The sequence below is a fragment of the Mustela nigripes genome, chromosome 12 (assembly GCF_022355385.1).
Source record: "Mustela nigripes isolate SB6536 chromosome 12, MUSNIG.SB6536, whole genome shotgun sequence".
In the NCBI taxonomy this organism is placed as follows: Eukaryota; Metazoa; Chordata; class Mammalia; order Carnivora; family Mustelidae; genus Mustela; species Mustela nigripes.
In genome coordinates, this window is record NC_081568.1 from 61918088 (window position 1) to 61935405 (window position 17318).

General features: G+C 47.8%; 1 long non-coding RNA gene across 11 annotated transcripts in view; it reads left to right on the forward strand.

Annotated features, from left to right (window-relative positions):
• LOC132028435 (uncharacterized) overlaps nucleotides 1–17318 on the forward strand; it is a 238348-nt gene that overhangs the window by 111843 nt on the left and 109187 nt on the right. For 8 of the 11 annotated variants that reach the window (XR_009407445.1, XR_009407439.1, XR_009407444.1 and 5 more), the window contains 3 exons: nucleotides 14147–14273; nucleotides 15477–16219; nucleotides 16575–16650. This is a non-coding gene — a long non-coding RNA (uncharacterized LOC132028435). Of the gene's footprint in view, nucleotides 1–14146; nucleotides 14274–15476; nucleotides 16220–16569; nucleotides 16651–17318 lie in introns of all 11 variants that reach the window. The other 3 variants (XR_009407438.1, XR_009407440.1, XR_009407442.1) reach the window with 3 other exon arrangements.

Below are 17318 nucleotides of genomic sequence, written 5' to 3' on the forward strand. Positions count from 1 at the left end.
ATTTGCATTTCTCAGGTGATCATTGATGTTGAGGACCTTTTCAATATACCAGTTTGGCCATTTGAATGTCTTCTTTGGAAAAATATCTATTCAGGTCCTTTGACCATTTTTTAAAAAAGATTTATTATTTATTTACTTGAGAGAGAGGGAGAGTGTGCACACGTGCACCAGGGGGAGGAGGAGAGGGAGATGCAGACTCCTCGCTGAGCAGGGAACCCAACATGGGACTCGATTCTGGGACTCCAGGATTGTGACCTGAGCCGAAGGCAGACGCTTAACCAACTGAGCCACCCAGGTGCCTGCCTTTGACCTTTTTTGAATTGGATTATTAGTAACTATTGGACTGTATGATTTCTTTACATATTTTGTATATTAACTCCTTATCAGAGATGTGGTTTGCAGATATTGTCTCCATTTCCATCTATAGCCTTTAAATTGTGTTGATTGCTGTCACCTCCTGGTTTGGGGCAATAAGGAACCTTGTGGTCAGGATGCCTTGGGGTGATGGCCATTCTGTTTGGGTTTTTCAGCATACAGACAACTACAGACATTTGTTTTCTTGCTCATGATACTGGGGGTTGACTGGGTCTTGTTGGGATTGACGGCTTGGCTCTAGGCTGCTGGTTGAGTCCTGGTCTCTTTGGATTAGTGGCTACTTGGGGCATGCCTTTCTCATGGTGGGTCATGAAAGTGTAAAGGGGCAAACCAAACTGTGCAAATCTTGGGAGAGTTCCTCTTGTGTCACATCTACTGATATTACCTTGGCCAAAGCAAAGCACGTAGGCAAGCCCAGTGTCTGTGCAGTGAAGATGTACTCTCCGTGTCACCCTGCTCAGCAAGGCCACGTGGCAGAGGGCGGGAAGAAGAAACAGGAATGACTGTCTGATCTTCCATGTGTTCCATCTGATCTTGTGTGTGATGTGCTTCCAGGTGTACCAGATGGACCCTGGTTGATGTGTCAGTCGTCCTGCCCAGAATTAGCTTCATGGCCCACCCAGTCCTTTCTGTGTCCGATGGTGATGGTGATAAGGGGGTAGTTTTGCAAGAGTTTGAGTTTCCTCCTTAAGGTCAGAATCAGGATTGAGATGGATACCCAGAATCTTCTCAGGTATTGCTCCACTTAGGGTGTAATGGGATGATCTTCTCTCATATCTGTCTGGAGTCACCTGTTGGACAGGCAGGTGATCAGGTAAAGGTCCTGACCAATGGGCTGCAGAGCATGGGGTCAAAGGTGAGCTGGGAGAGCCAAGTCGACAGCTAGGAAGCCAGTCTCCCTAATAGACCTGTCTGGAGGGGTAGGCAGAATGAGATTGAATCAGGGCAATTGGACAGAGCCCAGGGGACAGCCCAAGGCAAGAGGGTGCTGGACAGGTTGGGGGGTGGAGGGTCAAGAAAGTTCCCAAGAAACAGGAATTCTTTGCCCAGAAGGGAAGGAAGTGTTAAGATTTGAGACATGACCCATTTTTTTTTTTTTTTTTTAACCCCAAGGAGGAAACAGTCACTGGGCAGTCAGTCTGCCCTCTGGTTCCTGCCTCAGCAAATATCTTTAAACTGCTTTAAAATATCAATATCCACAATCACCATAAGAAGCTCTTATACTGTAAGAACACTTGCAAAGAAATAGAGTGTGGTAGTTATTTTTCTTTTTTAGCTCCTGGGGAAGGCTGAATATTTTCCAAGATGAATGGTTACTATTGAAATAATCTTTCCAGAACTCTTGAGTTTTTTTCCCTTATAATTAACTTCAGGATTGCCGAAGTGGATTTGTTACATTTGAGTAATGGAGGCACAGAGTAGCAGCTGCACTTGCAGAAAAAAGGGCACCGTTACTGTAAATGGGTATTTCTGTGGTGACCGAGCTGTTGTGCATAGTCCTGTTACATATCGGGAGTCTGGGGGGCAGGGAGCAGAGGCAGAGCAGGTGGAGGGGGGGAGGGGAGGGCTCTTGGAGGGCAGAGAGCAAGTTTCTGCTGCAGAGAATGTGGGGCCTTCTGCACAGCTGGGTGTCCGCAGATGGCAAGGATCACGTTTCTGGATCTGGTGTGAGCAAGAGGAGCAGAAAGCTTCTACTTTTCTGTGCAGTTGGGGGCTGATATTGGTACCAGATGGGTGAGAACTCACTCATTATTATTAACGATAATACCACAATCTACGAGGCACTTATGGTCCACCACAGAGTGGGTTCAGCCTGTCCATGCTTTATCTCATGACAGTAGCCTGATAAAATATGTACTGTTATTATTCCCATTTCACAGATGAGAAAACCAGGGGTGACCATGGTGAAATAACCTGTTCGGGGTTATATATCCAGTAAGTGGTAGAGCAGGAATCCAAACCCAGTCGCCACTGAAGCTCATGGTGACTTGGCCAATGTAAGCCCCCAGCATGGCATGACTGTGGAAGTCCCAGGTGAGGTTTGGTGAGTGTCTCTGCATGCCTAGGGTACTGACAGGCACAGCCGCTCTCCACAGGCTTAGCCAGAGAGGGCAGCCAGATTGCAAGTGGCCCCAGGCCCCTACCTGCGGAGGATCAAGGGAAGGGATTAGATTTTTCAACCAAAAAAGGAGAAGAACCATAGAGTGGACATGGTCATTGTGTCTCCGACATCCACCACACCTTCCCCCTATTGTGTGACACCAAGGGTGGGGGGAGGAGGTGGGGTTTGGTAGATTGACCCACAGCTTGACGGACCCTGGGTTGATCTGTAGCTAAGCCAGTCATGGAAGTCCCAACCCCTTTGCCTCTGTGATTGTCTTAGAGATGGTGGATTTAAGACATTTCAGGCCAATGAAACACAAGGAGGGGTTTGGTAAGGGCTTCTAAGAAAGTAAGTCTGTGCTTTTTTGAGGGGGTTCAGGAGAGGGCTGGCTCTCTGTCTAAGCAGGTAGCTTAGCTGGCTGTTGGCAGCCACCCTCTAACCACAATGTCTTCCAGCCCTGGGGAGAGGGCAGAGCCACTAGATCAATCCCCCTCCCCCGCACAAGCCCGTGCCAATTCAGGGCTGCCCCGTAGGCAAGTCTATAAATCTCCACATTGTTTTATCCTCATTGAGGATAAAACGTGTTTTCTTGATGCTACAGCATTTTAACTGGCATATCCCGGGTTACGAAAGGAAGGTAAGTTCAACGTCTGTGTTTCCAGGAAAGCAGATAAGGACTATGGGGAGCTAGGTATCTGTCTCAGTGGAAGGAGCTGCCTTGTAGTGAGTGCTCTAGCATTTGAAGCATCCAAGCTAAGGCTGGGGAATCTTCAAGAGTTTTCTCCCTCCTCATCCGTCCATCCATTCCTCCCTTCCTTCCTTCCTTCCTACCTTCCTTCCTTTCTCTTTCTATTATGTTCCATTAGCCACTGTGTAATACATCCTCAGTTTTTGATGTAGTGTTCAGTGATTGGTTACATATAACACCCAGTGCTCATCACAACACGTGCCCTCCTTAATACCCATCACCCTGATATCCCCTCCCCCACCCCTGACTCTCTGAAACCCTCAGTTTGTTTCCCGGCATCCATAGTCTCTCATGGTTCGTCTCCCTCTCTAATTTCTCCCCCTTCAGTTCCCTCCCTTCCACTATGGTCCTCCATGCTATTGCTTCTATTCCACATGTGAGTGAAACCATACGCTCATTGTCTTTCTCTGCTTGACTTACTTCACTTAGCATAATTCCTCCCAGTTCCACCCGTGTGGATGCAAACGGTGGGTGTTCATCCTGTATACAATGCAATATGGTCCAAGAGATTTCTAAGAGGGAGGAGACACATGGCTACTGGTATACTCACCACCATCAGGGTGGGGACTACTGTGCCACTTAAGAGTGGGAGCGGGACACTGAGGCAGGGGGCTGTAGGCCACTGCTGCAGGGCAATGCCCTCAGCTGAGGGCACCCATGTAGTTTTTCCTGCATCATCTTCAAAGAGACCAGAATTTTAAAAATTGTTTCCCCCAAAGCTCTCACATATTAAGAAGTTGAGTCAAAGTGGTGCTCATGTGATGTATATTATAGCTAACATATCGGCTGTAGGTCAAGTTGGTGGTGCAGTTGCATTGTATTTTTTTAGTTTTGGGTATGCTTTAGAGTAAAATGGGACTTTTCGTGTGATTAATGCAGCTGATACGCAATGTCCATCATATTGGGCATGTTGTGTAAATTCTTAGCATGGCAGACCGTTGTAAAGGTTTATGGTTGCGATATATTTGCTTTTCTGACATATTGAGTCCTACTTATGATTTAGTCATTGTGAGGTCCAGAGGTCAGAATGCTTCATAACCTTGCCACAGCAATATTGTTTTTGTGGGGTAGAGGGAAGCCAATCTGTTTTAGTCATTGTGCTCATTTATAAACACATTGCCTGTTCTAGGTTCCTTTCATAATCCCTTCTGGAGCTGTCATCTATGAATTTATTTGAACATTTAAAAAGCATTGACTATTTCCAGGGTGTACCACCCACATGCTGTGGATATAAGCTTATCCTAAACTTATATCTCCTGAGATGCCAGTATCTTCAGTGTCCCCCACTTTGGATTATTCTCCAGGGGCATGACAAGCACAGGATGACAAGCAGCAGTGGCCTCTGTCATTCTCACCTAATGCCACCTTAACTTAAGTTTTGAATAAGTGGCTCATTTACTCTCCTCCACTGGGTCTCAAAGCAAATTAACAGTATCAGGAGATTTTGCTAAATGAAGATGGAATTAAGCAGAGACCACAGAATATATTGGTGCTACTCTGGCAGCCTTTCATGTGATGAAATGAGGGAGAACTTGGCTCTTGGCTGCCTCGCCTGGCACATGACTTTATGCAGGAGGATGGCTGAAAGGAGGGCCGTATTGCAAGCAGTGTGTTTTGGGTTGTTACTAAGTCCAGAAGGACTCAGGGTAGATAGTGGAGGTCCTTATTTGAATTCATGAAAGCAGCTTATTTTGTGTTCTAGAATATGGGCACGGGGCAGGAAGAAACAGGCATGTTCTCAAATGTCTGGGATAATAGGCTTCATTTTCTTAAATTATCTCTGCTTCCTGTAGAATTAGTTTTTTGAGCTCAAAGTCCCCCAGGTCACTTGCTAGCTGCCCCCAAAGCAGGCATGTACACCCCTTTCTTATACTAGAGCTGCAGATGGATGTCTGAGGTCTTTTCTTCTTGCCTAGTGCCAGAGCGAGACCACACAAACTGCTTAAGCTTTGCCCAAGGGGCTGGGTCCAGTGTGTGGTCCATCAGCCCCAGTGCTCTGTGTGGCCAGCTCCACACTGAAGCTCCCTTTCCTGTTATAAAGCTAGGAAAACAAGACCGTTTGCAACCTGAAAGCCCATCCTTGGTGAGGGCTCTTGCTAGCAGAGATCTTAGAAAAATTAAAGACTTCAGCTTTTGCTCTCCAGCCCAGAGGAGCTACTCTGTGTGCATTTTGGTGCATGCTTGTCTTTCTCTCTGACTTTTTGATAGCAATTGCTGGTCCTTATCGAGAGCTGACTTTGACCATGCATTCACTTTCTCTAAAGCTCCCAACCACCTTACGGGGTCTGTGTTATTCCTCCACTGGATGGACAAAGGAACTCATGCTCCAGGGAAGGAAGCACCTAGCCTAGAGTTACACTGCTTCAGGGTGGCAGAAGTGGGATTTCCAATGCTGAAATGCCACTGTCTACCTATTTGCTTATACGAGATTGGAGGAGCACTTTAAAAAAGACGAGAATAAGTAGGAATGTGTTTGTTCTAAGTTCCTTGCCTATAACAGCTGGCTGGGCTTTTCATTTCTCCAGGTTTTGATGCTTTTGTAAAGGCAAGACCCATGCTTTGTTCTCTGTCCTCATAAGTGCTCCCTTGGCAGAGCAGGGAGCAGTGAGCTCTTAGGGCCCTGGGAGGTGGTGCGCTAACTCAGAGGGTTATTGACCTTCCTTTAGTGAAGGGCCTTGGGGCTGAGACCAAGGAGGCTAAGGCTCTCTACATGGTCTCAGAAAGGGGTGAATTTAGTTGTGTTGCTTCTTTGAGTGTGAGGATAAACCTTGATGGACTTCCTTTTCCTGCCTCCCTCTCCCCCTCTCGCTACTCTTGTGTATATTGGCCTGTCTTACTTGATACCTTTTCCCCATGGTTTTAGGGATCATTTTTATTTCTTCTCTTGTAAATGATCAGTTTGTGTTTTCCAGCACCAATTCTAAGCCTACATCAGTAACACAGAGAGGTCTCTCTGTTTGACAGGCCGTATTTGCTTTCTGTCACTGGCTTCCTTTTTGGCCAGAATAATAGGCATTCTGGGAAACATGCATCTCCTAAGACCTTCTTCCTGCCTCTCCTGCTGGCATAGCTAGGTTTACTCTCCTCACATCTTTTTCATTATTGACAAGTTCTCTTTCCCTTGGCTCATGATGGTGCACTTAATCCTCTTGCCACTTAATAAGATTCTACCCGTGTTGGAAAGCCCTTATCAGATGCTGTTGCCCCCATGTGGTTCTCCCTGAGTTATCCTCAGATGGGTATATCCTCGTCCTTCTTCATACCCTCACACTGATTTTCTGTCTTTAATCATTTTTTCTTTAAAACATGCTGTTTCTCCATATTTACCTAGTTGTAAAATTAGCACATATCCATCACAGAAAATGGAAAATGCAGAAAGGCACAAAGAAGAAAGAAAAATTAGCAAGATCATGATAAGCTCTAACATCAGGGGGTGTCCTATGTAGGCATCTTCAAAGCTCTTCACGTGTCTTCGTCTAGCTCATTTTCGCAGCTGCTCCTGGAAGGTTCTATTACCAGAATCCTGATTTTACACACGAGGAAATGATGTTCAAGGCGGTCATGACCTGTGTCTCAGATGTCATCGGGTCCCTTGTGTGACATTGGAGATCTTGCTGAACCCTGCTGATCAGGTTCGATGGCTGGGAGAGTCAGGGAGTCCTGGGTCAAGCCCCTGGGCTTCTCCCAGTTCTTGTTCTGGACTCCATGCAGCCTGGGGTTCTGCTTGGAAGTCCAGCTGGAGACAGCAACTTTCAGAGGCCACCTCTGTGTGTTACTTTCTTCCTGCCTCTCCCTGTGTGACTTCTCCTTGGGTCAGACAGAGGCTGCCACACATAAAGAGAAGCTGGTTTTAATTGTGGGAATAAAAAGCACAAGAAGTAATAACCACAGCAAACATTTATGGAGCGCTTACCATGTGCCAAACCCTGTTCTGGGAGGGGTGTGTGTGTGTGTGTGTGTGTGTGTGTGTGTGTGTGGACTCCTTTCCTCCTCACACAATAGCTGTGTTCTGGATGAAAGGACTGCAGCACAGAGAGGTTAAGAAACTTGATCGAGTTACACAGCTAGAATGCAGCGCATTTCAAGCTCAGGTGGGTTCATTACTTCTGTAACCTTACAATTAGAATGAGGATCAAGGAAGAGTCTCATGGGCCTCTCCCCGCCCCAGACCACAGAGGTGTCTCTGGGCTGAAGGGAGGACTGGCAAAGAGTGGGTGTGGGGCATAGTATAAGATGGGGGGCCTGACTGAGGTCATGGCAGAGAGGGGAAGGTTAGCAGTGCGAGACTGTCAGAGGCAGCCTGGGAGCTGAACAGATGCCTACACAGGAGTCCCAAATGCCCTTTGTCTACTCACTCCAACCTGTGGCCTCTGGGACACCTGTGGATCACCCCTCAGAACAACACTCACCTGAGCCCAGAGACGTCACCAAGTCCCATCCAAACAGCTCTGTGTGGACACCCCCGTTCTTTCAAGGTCCATTACACCTGTAGCCCCTGAGATAGAGGGCAGGGGGGTCTCGACACCCAGAGGGATGGTAGCTGTGCTCTTGAACTTGGGTAAGAACAGCACTGAAACCCATTACCTCTTCTCATCTTCAGAGGACCAAATGAACACCTTTCAGGTCATGGGAGGTCAGAAATGGACAGTCTTGTGGATGAAGGGCTGGGAAGACTTCTCAGAGACAGAAGAGCATAGCCTGGTTCTAGAATGACAGAGACAAATTCACGTGGAGGAGGAGTGAGGAAAGAGAACACACCAGTCCGAGGAGAAGGGCTGAGAGAGGGGAGCAGCTTGGCGTCCAGGGATACAGACTAATAGGACCTTCCAGAAGCCAGGCTGGGGTGGATGGTAGGTCATGTACCACCTGGGATGGGGGTATACATTGAGGTCGGGGAGAAGTGTGGATGTGAGAATCAGACAGACCTGGGTTTGAATCCTAGCTCTGCTACTAATTAGTTAGCTGATTTCTGGCAAGTCACATGTCCTACCCTCATCCTACCTTCAGTTTCTTCATTTGTAAAATGGAAGCTGTAACAGCTACCTGAGGAAACCCCAAGCAGGACTTGGTGAGGTAGTGAACAGATAATGCTAGCCTAGTGCCTGGCACATACGTAGGACTTGCATAACAAATGGTATTCATTACTCTTGCTCTGCTGGGGAAGCTCCTCGAACTGCTGCTTTGGTTTATATGTCTTCATGCAGTGTCCCCAAGCAGCGGTCCCCAAGAAGACACTTCTAGCCTCCACATATGAAAGAAAGGTGGGGAATCTTTGTGGCCATCAGTGGATGTTCAGCTAGAGGAAAATTATATAGTGGGCATAAAGAAAATGTGGGGATGCCATTCCTCCATCTTAATTTGCTTTTGGTTTGCTTTTTATGGGAAGCTGTATTCATTTGAGTAGTTTTCCTGGCAAACACTGGAAACATATGTCTAGTTCCTTCATGCACAACAGGGACCACTTCTGGCTTCCATCCTTGGACAGACCAGGGTTCAGGAGAGCTGTTTGTCTTGTGGTAGGGTGGGATTTGACCTAATCCTCCTCACCGCCCTCTACTCGGCCCATTTCTGGGAAATAGAAGCCTATGGACCCATGTTGATGCTTCTCAGCCCTCAGCGCTTCACAGGACCGCCGTCCCCCCCAGACCCTCCCCAGGAGCTGGCCACCCTGGCAATGAGACAGCGGCAGAGAACCTCTCAGATTCAGGTGAAATAATTACTGGCTAGATTGCATTAACTAGTGAGTTTTACATCAGAATAATAAATATTCAGTGGAGTCCAGTACTCTGTTAGTGACAGCACCAAGCCAAGATAGAATTCAATGGGAAATTAGAGGGCATTGGCCCACGCCTCTCCTTGTCTCCCTCAGCATAGGCATCCACACGAGGATCCTCTGTCTTCTAGAAAGTGTCTGTGGCTCTGTGTTCTTCAAAGTAAACCAACAAAGTTCTGCGTGTACTTGCTTCTGCAGATAGCACTGAAGGCTTTAAAAAGATAAAACCAACTTTTGCTTTTCCTGCCCCTTTCCTGGCCCCATCCACCATTTTGTGGCTCTGTTCACATCTGGTGCGTGTCTCCCAGGGTGTGTAGCCAGTGCCAGGCACGTAGTTGGCATTCAATAGGACAAAGATCATTTCCAACATCTCATTAATCTTTATTCTACTTCTTCGTGCTCTGTAGCTCCTTCCCTGGTCCTCCTGTTGGAGGCATCGGTGTTAAAGATCATCTAACCCGATACCTGAAACTCAATCGCCACAAGTAACTCCCAGTTATTTGTAATATATAAGTACTGGTAACCATGAGCAAATAGATTATGTTATTTTTTTGCAGTTTTGGAAACAGTGAATTTCTTTTTAAAAAAACTTTGATTCCAGTCTAGCTGACATACAGTGTTACGTTAGTTCCATGTGTTGAATATAGTGATTCAACAATTCTGTACATGGCTCAGTGCTCAATATAAATGTGCTTTTAATCCCCTTCAACTGTTTCACCCATCCCCCCACCTCCCCTCAAACAGATTCTTAAAATGAACTTTTTTAAAAAAATGCATCTCATTTTCAAGGCCTCAATGAGCTAGTTACGTTTTTATAAGCCGAAAAATAAATCTGAATCCGTTGGAATGAAATAAAATTTAGGAGTGTTCCTTTGCATTCCACCTGTGGAATCTGTCTCATAGTCGGCTGATATGATTGTGAATAAACCTCTTCGTGGTGCAGGTGAGGAAACTGAGGCCCAGTGGTATGAAGTTCCTTGCTCAAGGCCTCACAGCTAGCCAGTGGCTGAGCTTGGACTTGAACCAGATCGTCTGAGTTATTTATGCGTCTTGGCAGCCATCTATCCCTCTGATTCATGTGGTCCCACGGAAATGTTTGGAGTGCAAGCACAGCTCCAGGTGTTGTGGCAGATGCAAAGAGCACAAAGGAGGGCCTGTTCTGGTAGACTCAGAATCAGTGGGGGAGACAGTATTCCAGCAAGCCATCTCAGTGCTGAGTTATGTGACAAGGGCTGTGATAGAGACAAGCGAAAAGGATCACGGGTGAGAGCAGCTCAGGGTCTGGGATTGGGCATCTGGATTCTCGTGCTGCTCTTATCCAGGGCTGTGGCGATGCCACTCTCCCTGCGACAAGTAACACTTAGGCGCCTCTTTCCTGTCCCACTGTCCTGTCATGTGGCAGAGTGTGTAGACTAAGGGAGAGTACTACCTCGGGGGTCCCTCTGACCTGAGTTCAAAATAGGTGTACACATGGCTAGCTTTGTGACATAGCCACCTCTCAGCTGCGAGATTCTGTCTGTAAGAGCTTTACGTGGCCTGCCTGTATTTTATAGATGTGGAAAGGAAATGAAGTCATGCATGCCCTGAACATTGCCTGGCCTATCAGAGGTACCCAAGAAATGAGAGTTCTTATGTGTTCTAGACAGATAGTGGCTACACGTGCCTGCCATATCCCTTCCTCACACCGAATCATGGGCACCTTTTTCCTCTTGCCACCAGTCTATGTGATAGTACAGAGTCCTGGGGTGAGGGTCTTTCAAACAGCCTCTCGTGTGATCTAGAGCCCTCCAGTCAGAGTTCTGGGCATGTCCTTTGTCAAGGCACTCATCTCTCTTGCACATGCAGGTGACAGGTCAGACCTTAAACACAACTTGGGAAGTGACTTCCCATGAACAAAAGTCGGCATAAAAACATGGTGGCCTCGTGGTCTTTGGGCCCAGCAACTGGAAGTTGGGTTGAGTCTGTCTGACTTCATTTCTGGAGGCAGACGTAGCTCCAACATTGCCCAAATTGGGCAGTGAGGAAATTCTCATGTTCCCAACACTTTCAACAATGTCCCATTATGCTTAGTGAGTCACAGTTGGGCCCTTGTCCATGGAACAGCATGTGTCTCTCTGTAGTGAGTACAGTGCTTTGCTGTATGTTTGAACTCATTTCATAGTCTTGTCTCCACCGCGGATGTTACTTGCCTTCTCTTCTGATGGTTGCTGGAAGCTTGTTGTATCAGAGAAAGCCAGAAAAAGAAAGTGCTGGGATTCTTTCCACTGGGCAGCTGCGGGGGGGCGGGGGGGGGGATGCGGGTAGTGCCCGGGAAGGAAAATTGGGTTGAAGATGAATTAAAGTGAAGTCTTGGGTATCTGTAGAAAGGCACATACCTTAGTTGGCAGGTCAAAGAAAACTCAGGTCAACTGTGATTGTTGTGGTTAATGCTGAGGGCTTGCTTTCCCTTAACAGGCAGAGGAAGGGGCAGCAGACTATTGAAACATGCCAGGGTCAAGGAGGCACTGTAGACTGTGTGCAGAGACAGCTGATTTGTTTCTTGTGTTGTTATGACGGTGAACTCGGACAATTGCATAGACAATGGAGAACCCGGGGAACACAGACTTGATTTCTAGCATTCCAAAGGGAGGGAAGAACTGCTGGCATCCACTGAGTTCTGAGGACACCGTGGCCTGTTGTTTTTCCCACTGCCAGGCCCATGTGCCTTGGCTGTGCTGAGCATCGGCCACTTAGCAGGGCTGCGTGAAGCCGGTGGCCCATGGCCAGCCCTGCTTGCACCCTCTAAGACCTCTGTGCCGTTGCAGATACCAGATTGCCCACATCCCCTTGATTCCCTGGTGAACTCCTTGTCAACTGGAAGCAGCCAGTGGAGATGGCAGTTTCTCTAGCAGGCCTCTGGACCTCCCAGCCTTTGGGTAGCTGCCTCCGGTCCCCTTGTGAGTTCGCAGCCTGTCCTACAATACTAAGACGGAGACTTAAAGCTCCTTGACAAGGTCTTTGCTGATTGCTGTGTCTTCTCAACTAGACAGTGTGCTTTCTGAGAGCAAGGACTTTAGCTGTCTTACTTGCTCTCTTAATCTCAGGATATTTCCTAGCAGGCAGAAGGTGCTCAGTAAAAGCTCAAGTGCCACAAGAAGACATGAATGAATGAGTAACTTCTGCAGGAAATGCTGTGTGTCTGGTGAGGCGCTGTCAGTTTCCAGGAGACCCGAAACTCCTGCAATTAGCCATTCTAGTGTGTTATGCTATTGTCACTAGAAGGTACCCTTTATTTTATTTTATTTTATTTTATTTTTTATTTAAAAAAATCTTATTTCTTTATTTGACAGAGAGAAAGGGAGTGAGAGAGGGAGAACAAGCAAGGGAATGGGAAAGGGAGAAGCAGGCTTCCCGCTGAGCAGAGAGCCCAATGTGGGGCTCGATCCCAGGACCCCGGGATCATGACCTCAGCTGAAGGCAGATGCTTAATGACAGAGCCACCCAGGTGCCCCTAGAAGTGCCCTTCAGAAGTTCCATTTGTGAGCTGTTGTTATTCCTCAGTACTTAGCATGAGTGAGTTTGCAGGATTACAAGGTACCTGAGGAAATAGACTGGGCTTCATAATGATTTTGGGGTGGAAAGAAGGCACTATAAGTGTGTGAGGCAAGGGATGAGTAAGAAAGATCTGGAATGAGGCTGTGGAGTACTATCCAAGCAGGACCCTGAACTGAGGGCCTCCTTCTGGGCATGACACCTAGGGCTGTGTCCTTGATAGGGAAGAGCACTGGGGAGGAGAAGGCAAGAGGTCAAATGTTCCTATTAGCCTGAGGCAATGCCTGGGGCAACATTATACCTGGAGACAGGGGGCGTGGGGGGGGGCATGGGGGGTGTCCCAGGTGAGCTCCTGGTCCTTGTTTCTGGTTTCTTAGACAAGGTAATTGCCGAACCCACTTCCATTCATTTGTTCATCCATTCATTGACCTAAACCACACTGACCTCTTGTAATGTACCAGAAACTGTTCTAGTTGTTAGGGTATGATCAAAAGCAAAATGGACAAGTCTCCTGCCCTCATGGAGCTTATGGTCTAGTTGGGGAGAAACAGATACTCAACTGTTGTGGTACCAGATAACCAATAAGTGTCCTGAAGAGAAATGGAGCAGGGAAGGCCAGTGGTAAGCCACGAGGTGCTGCTCTAGAGAGGGCAGTCAGCGGGGCTGTGTTGATGAGGGGGTACCAGGACAGAGAGTAAAGGAAGGGACCCTGCTATGTGGGCTGGTCACTGGTGGCAGACAAAGAGACCAAATGCCAAGTCCAGCTCCCTTGCTTTTTTTTTTTTTTTTAAAGATTTCATTTATTTATTTGACAGAGATCACAAGTAGGCAGAGAGGCAGACAGACAGAGAGAGAGAGAGAGAGAGGAAGGAGCAGGCTGCCCACTGAGCAGAGAGCCCGATGCGGGGCTGGGTCCCAGGACCCTGGGATCATGACCTGAGCTGAAGGCAGAGGCTTTAACCCACTGAGCCACCCAGGCACCCCAGCCAGCTCCCTTGTTTTCAACAAGCACTTAGGATTGGGGGAAATATGTTCCCTTTGGAAGTAATTCTTTCATCTGAGCTGAACGGGGGCCTTTGAAAGGCAGGTGTGCTGGGCATCTTTGGCTTTGAGTTGGCATGACACTTTCCACTGAGCCTCAGGTAGCTCCTTTGTGAGGTGGAGACGGCTTAGATCCCCTTTCCGGCCTCTCTTGCAGGTTCAGTGAGCTGACTTGGTGACTGTAAGGAACCGCACCCAAGAGTATGATCTATACGTCTCCCCTGGGTCAGCCTTCCGGGTGCGGAAGCCCCACAGCAGTTGGTGGTCCGCTGATCCTGGGGAACTGTTGGACACCCTCCTTCATGCCCTCAAGCCTGATCCCCTGACCTGTGCCCCAGGACTCCCATTAGGGTTAGGTTCCGACAGCGTAGAGGTGAAACTGAACAGCCTTGTGACCTGGGGCACATTACGGTCCCTATGCTGTTTCCATATCTGTAAAACAGGATCGGAGAGTACTGTTTCATGGGGTGTGAGAGAAGGGAATGGATCATGCCAAAGGGCCTGCAGCCATGCCTCCTACCACATCGCCCTAAGTATGTCTGACTTTCTGCCCATTACTTCGGTACCTCCCCAGGGCCTGGGACTTCCTGTGGAGAAGAGGCCTGTTCCGTTCATCATTGGCTCCCAGTGGCTCCGTGAGGCTCAGCAGAGGATAGGCCTTCAGTTAATGTCGGTGGGTGTGTGGCTGGATGGATTGGTGGGTAAGTGGGGGTAGGGGGGCTCCTTTGTATTTCTCCTTATGATCAAAGCGGTGAAAGCGGTGAAAGAAAATGTGGAGGGTGCTGACGGTAGAGTTTGGAGAAGGGGCAGAGCACGATGTAAGCTTTCCTGCAGGCGTGCCTGAGGACGGAGGGGAGAAGGCACCTGACCGCCCTCAGCTGGTCCCACAGCTGACTGGGTGTGGGCTCTGTGCCCAGCATGGAGTAACGTTATCTGTCTCTGCTCCTCATAGCCGCCCTAGAGGGCAGCAGTAGTACAGCTTCCCTCTTCCGGGCGAGGAAGCTGAGGCTTAAAGAGCTGAACTGACTTTCTTTCTTTCTTTTATTTTTTTTAAAATTTAATTTAATTTTTTCAGTGTTCCAAGATTCATTGTTTATGCACCACACCCAGTGCTCCATGCAATGTGTGCCCTCCTTAATACCCACCACCAGGCTCACCCAACCTCCCAGCCCGCTCTCCTCCAAAACCCTCAGTTTGTTTCTCAGACTTTCTTAAGGCCACACCCAGGAGAGTCGATTCCAGAACCTTCGTCCTTAGCCCTGGTGCTCCACTGGTGGGTCTGTTCCTCAGCCACATTATGAACAGTTCTCCATAGTACGGACCTAAAAGGACTTACTCTTTGGAAGTCCCTCTTTCATCTGAGGTGAATGGGGACCTCTAGCAGGCAAGTGTGCTAGGCATTCTCAAGTGGGGGTTGTTTACTCCAAGCTCTTCTAAGGAAAATTCTATGATCTCTCCAGAGCAGTTTGGCTGAGTTCATTCCGTTCACCAGTAATGATAAAGCTGGTGTCTGGTGATGTACAACCTCAATTCAGAAATTTGATCAGAGAAATGTGAAGTTGAGAAAAAGGGGGTGAGATTTTAGAATGGAGGAAACACAGTGTTTATGGAGTGTTTACGATACACCAGCACCTTGTATATTTTCTCAATAGTCTTTTTTTAAAAAAGTATTGATACATGCTTTATTTATCTTGTATTTTCTCAGTAGTCTTTACTCATAAGGGCTCCTCCTAAGATTGGAACTGGGTCTCTTAGGCTTCCAAATCTTACCCCTTAGACTGGGAATGAGTGGTTGTGATGAAGAGAGGGTTCCCTGAGGTTCAAAACCCTCTGGGCACATAGTGTCCTGTTAGAAGTCTGAGTGTGCGTAAGTTCGTAATTGCTGTTTTCCATTCACTTGACAGCTCTGTCATTTGCTGAAGCTTAGAGAATGTTGGGTTTTCTCCCCACCTCCCCCTCTCAGGGGAAATTTCACTGCTCAAAAGAAATTCCAGTGTCTCAACCCGAAAGAACTGAAAGCAAGGACTCCAAGAGATATTTGTAAACCCATGTTTGTAGTAGCATTTGTCACAAGAGCAAAAGGTGGAAGCAACACGAGTGTCCATCGACTGGCGAGTGGATAAGGAGAATGTGGTACATACATTCAGCGGACGACTGTTCATCCTCAACAAGAAGGGACATTCTGACCCATGCTCCTGCGTGGTTGGATCTGGAGGACATGGTGCTGGGTGACATAAGACAGACACAGAAGGACAAATCCTGTCTGATCCTACTCACATGAAGTCCTTAGAGCAGTCACATGGGAAGGGGTGGGAAGAAGGGTGATGGTTGCCAGGGCCCATGGGGAGGAAATAGGGAGCTGTTGGTTAATGAGTATAGAGTTTCATTTTCTTCATGATGAAAAGAGTTATGGAGATAGATGTTGGTGAGGGTGACGCAACAGTGTGCTTCATGCCACTGAGCTGTACCCTTAAATATTGTTATGACAGCAAATTTTGTGTTGTGTGTATTTTACCGCAATAATGACAACAAGAGCAATTCCAGGTGCATTGGTGCAGTTTAATATTCTCTGATGGGAAGGATTTGAATTTCACTTCAAGGAACTTAACTCTTTCTGATCCTTACAAGTTAATGGGTAGGAAGTGAGGTAAGATGGGGTTCTGTTGAGTTTCTCTAAGTAAAGCTGGTACTTGAGTAACTCCTAAATTCCTGGGCAGGGTTTTCATGGGTGGAGAATGTCCCACCTTCCTTCCCTTCTGTCCCCCTTCCTCCTTTCCTCCCTTCCTTCCTTCCTTCCTGACGTGTTTACTAAATGCCTACCATGCACCATCCGCTCTGTCAGACACTGGACATAACATGTGATCTGTGCCCAAATATGCTCACATTTTCTTCCATTTATACTATGTTTTTGCCAGTGTATATGCTGTTTTGCTTAATATTGATTTAGGCTCCATTTATTTTCTATGCTTCCCCCCCCCCCCCCCCCCCCCCGCCCAGAGCAGAATTGAGCAGTTGCTTCTACTTTGACTTCTGATACTTCATGAAGGCTGAGCTGAAGGCTGCGCCACCAGAAGCTTGGTGAGTGTGGGTGACTGGCCTTGGCTGGGAAGCTGCCGAGAAGTTCAAGTGGGAAGGGCCCCAGAGAGTCAAGTGAGTGCTTTCAGTTTTCAGAGTCTGGCATCGTGGGAATTTGCTCGGCGTGCTGGATGGAGAGAGGCTGACTTGGATTCTGTGGGCTTGGAAAGACAGTCAAAAGACTCTTCCTTTCCCTGAAATAGCATGCATTTGTTTAAAGACTTGAAATGGTTCTGATGCTGGAATTTCCCGCTGTGTTTATTTTCACATCTGGGTGATGGTCTTCTGCCACTGAAGGACTTTTAATGAATCACTTCAGAGATGGCTTTTAATGTTTCCCAGATGAGAGGGGGCTGGCGCCTGTCTCTTTTCTGAGGCCTTACAGGGCAGGACTGACTTGGCTGCCTGGAGCTGTCCCTTGGGGTAGTCAGACATTTTTCGTTTTTCTGGGAAACCTGTTCCTGCAGAGCTCCTCATCACAGGGCTCTCTTTCCATGAGAGGAAGGGGGGAAAGGTGGACTGGAGTATAAATTAAAGAGATAGGCTGGTTTTAATTGGTTCCAGATGTTCTATGTTGCGCTCGCTTCGGTAGCCACTGGCAGACAGCACCCCTCTGTGTTCCCAGGCTCTTGTCTGCTGCGGTGGGAGCTCCAGGAGCCAATGGCCGTTGG